The 3,636-nt window shown below is 28.7% G+C and overlaps 1 protein-coding gene across 1 annotated transcript in view; it reads right to left on the bottom strand.

Annotated features, from left to right (window-relative positions):
• The window catches only part of LOC102671200 (neuropeptide SIFamide receptor-like), a 73,237-nt gene that overhangs the window by 10,325 nt on the left and 59,276 nt on the right, over positions 1–3,636 (bottom strand). The gene's annotated exons all lie outside the window — the stretch shown is intronic.

The following is a 3,636-nucleotide window of genomic DNA, read 5'->3' on the forward strand; positions in this document are numbered from 1 at the left end:
CGTGTAAATGATGCGAAGGTGTGGGTGACGTACATGCACACACAACCGGCGGTCGGGGTGAGTGGTAAGAGCGTGAAAAACGTTAAGGCGCTTGTACGCTCTAAATGCAAACTTATTTCGTAGAAAAAAAAGAAAAAAAGTTCCAAGGTTCTTCTTTCTGAATCGCTTGTCCAGAAAACTCTTTGTTCGAGGAATAGAGATTTTGATTTTTCTCTTTTTTTTTTTTTCGTTTGCATATAATTGGAATGAAAATTCGATGAACTTTGTTTCGTGTGTAATTTCTCTTCAAGATTCTTTTTGAAAAATTCTTTATTCTATTCTTATGTGTGTACGGTTTGTATAAACGCGCTGGACAAGTTCTGCGCCAAGAGAAGAAAAAAAAGTTGATGAATAAATATATTAAAATGAAAAAATTAATTCGATCTAGATTTTCAACCTCGTTTCCCAAACGTCTTTCACAAGATTGAACTTTGCCAATGTTAAATTAAATTGTTTTTGGAACATTTGAGAATTTTTGTCTTTTTCTGAAAAATTGGAGAAAAAGTTATATCGATAACATCTCTACTTTTGTGAAAATTGTATAAAAATTTTATGGAAGAGAAACGAAAGATTTATGAAAACGAGGTGCAAATATTTGTACAAAAATATTGGTGGAAAATATATCACTAATTGATCGTCTACAGAGATATTGGTTTTATTTTTATGTGATTTATGTACATTTTGAAAAAAGAAGAAAATTGTATTACTTAAGAAATGATTTAAAGCACTTGACTATCGTTGAAAAAAATATTCAGATATTTACTGTCTCTCACAACGTGTAATTTAAACGTAAATTACGGATGAAACTATCTGTAATGGTTTTATCCTTCGTTATTACTACGTGTGTAGTTAGTAGAACATATAAATTATTTTTCAAGAGTTATAAAGTTGGTATTTGTAATCGTTGAAGTACATGGAATTATTTTGTTGAATGACTCTTTTTATCTTTAGAGTTTTTTTTAAACTTATATTAAATATTTCAACGATATTTATTTATGAATATCAATTTAATTGTAAATTTGATTAAATTGTAAAAAATAAAGGACAAAGTATATATTATTTAATGAATAATTCAAATTTTTTTTAGTTTGATAATAAATACTGTCTTTAATTATTATTCAATGAAAGCCATATATTAAATGCCAAGTCGATTATTTTTTTCTATTCATTGATATTCATCTATACATATGTACTAGTTGTTTAAGATGATCTGTAATCATATAACTTATTGAGAAAAATGAAAAATATATTTAATGATCAAAGTATTCTAAAATGTATCCTGTAAATGAAAAAACAGAGAAGTTTATTTTTTCCTTTCATTTTAATAAAATCTACAGGTGGATGTATTACGTTTGAAGTTTTTAACTGGTTCCACAAAAAGAAATTCAAACTGATTCTTTTACTTATATTCAACAAGTTGCGAAGAAAGAAAGTCTTGAACATTGGTAAACTCAAGAGTAAATTTTACATCAAAGAGATTGATTTCAAAATCTCTGTTGATCAAACATCTCTTATTTTCTTTAGTAAGAAAGATAAGTCTTACACTTATTACTTCAACAAATTTAAAAATTGTTGTTTTATAATATTATTATAAAACATATTTAAAACTACAATCAAAGATTCAAACTAAGGCGAGTTTAAATATCTATTATACTTTCTATTTAGCATTTTGAAGTTATCTTTTTTATAATCTTTTAAATCTTTTAAAAAATCTTGAAATTTTTTAATAACAAACTCAAGTATGCGCATAATGAAAATGAAATTCTATCAAAAATATTGCTTCATTTTAAAAGTATTCATTTGGTGATAAAAACTCTTGAGAATTATTTTTTTGCTTATATATTGATTGTTCAACAATAATATTTCTTTATTCTCAATGTATTTTCAGAACAACTCTCAAATGTATTTGCCCTCCAAAATTTTTTTTTTGGTTTTAACAATGAATCAAGATAAAAATCGAACAAAATCCGAGCTCGTGAATGATTGTAACCATTTGATAAGATCATTTGATAGAATCGGAGGGAAAAGTAGAGGATTTTTTTACCTTTCTTCTCCATTGTTTCGATGGTGGCTCATGGAGGGCGTTATGAGTCATATGCTTACAAGTACAACAACGTGCAAAAGTTTAATCCGACGAATTTCTCGATTAAATTATATCAATTTAATTATTTAATTTAATTAAACAATTTATTTTTAATAATATAATTTAATTAAATTATTACATGCTTTACGTTAACGAGTGATAAGATAAAAATATACGATAAATTATTAAGATACCAAAATCCAAAAAAAAAATAAAAAAAAAGAAAAAAACAAATGATTTAATTTTTTAACGTATGACACAATGAATAATAAAATACAAAAGTGCAAGATCTATCTCCTTTCCTCCTATATAAAAATTAGAGATACCTTCACGAATTGAGATAAACGAAGAAAAACCTCGATTCCTGTTTTCTACGTGACAAGACACCTTGCATTCGAGATAAGAAACCCTATGGATAGTTACACGGGATTGCTTAATCATCAGAACGGTCGTTTGCAAAAACCGACCTTTCACGGTCACTTAGAGCCACGAAGTCGGTTAATTCGTAATATAATTTTATAACGAGTAGCGTAGAACGTATTACTTAATGGATAGGAGGCAAGGTCTGACTCTCTTGGTCGAACGAAAGTATTTCCGATTAAAACGTATCGCGTTCCAATTTCCATTTTCTTTTTTTCCTCTTCTCGATTTAATAAAGATACGTGATTAAATTTCGACAAGTATTTTCACTTTTAGTCGTTTGCCAATCTTGATCGTGGCAATTTTATTATTGGAAAAAGAAACAATAAACCCAATCCTCTATCCCTGTTAATCTTCTATCTATCCATAGAATGGTAACCATTTTAGAATTGGTTATTATTAGATAGTCATTACGTTGATTGCTCATCCATTCTTGCTCATAAGTACAGTATAATAATAATAACAAGTTCTATCAGTTTACTCTTCTCCTATTTTTGCCATAATCTTTTCGAAAGAGTCTCGAATAAGAAATACAAATTTGTACAATTCTTTTCTTAATTTATGACACCTCAATCTCGATCCCAAAAAAAAAAAAAAAGAAATATAAAATAATAGATTTCTTTTGTACATAATTTTCCAAAATTTCACCGATAACATTCGATTGGTTAACCATAAAGGATATTCGAAAAATTCGAATCAAAATCAATTCCGATCTGCGGTAATCTCAATGTTATACACCTCTTGTTACGTGTCATAACCACGCACCGTAATCCGGATTATTCGTTCTCTTTAAGATCAGATTCACTGCACGTGTAACAAGTGTAACGAGAGGTGTCGTGTGTCAACCACACGGAAGTCTGAGTCCGATGGACACGAAATATTCTCGATTGGTTACCAATAAAATATTCGAACAGAGGTCTCTCCATCGTTTGTTGACATTACACGAATGATAAAAGTATCCAAAATATTCCTTCGTATTCATCGAACTTTTGAATACAATACGAATTATGTTTGTGAATTACATTCGTTGGGAAACGAAGAGAGAGAGAGAGAGAGAGAGAGAGAGAGAGAGAGAGAGAGAGAGAGAGAGAGAG

Source organism: Apis dorsata, unplaced genomic scaffold (assembly GCF_000469605.1).
Source record: "Apis dorsata unplaced genomic scaffold, Apis dorsata 1.3 scaffold_69, whole genome shotgun sequence".
NCBI classification, from domain to species: domain Eukaryota; kingdom Metazoa; phylum Arthropoda; class Insecta; order Hymenoptera; family Apidae; genus Apis; species Apis dorsata.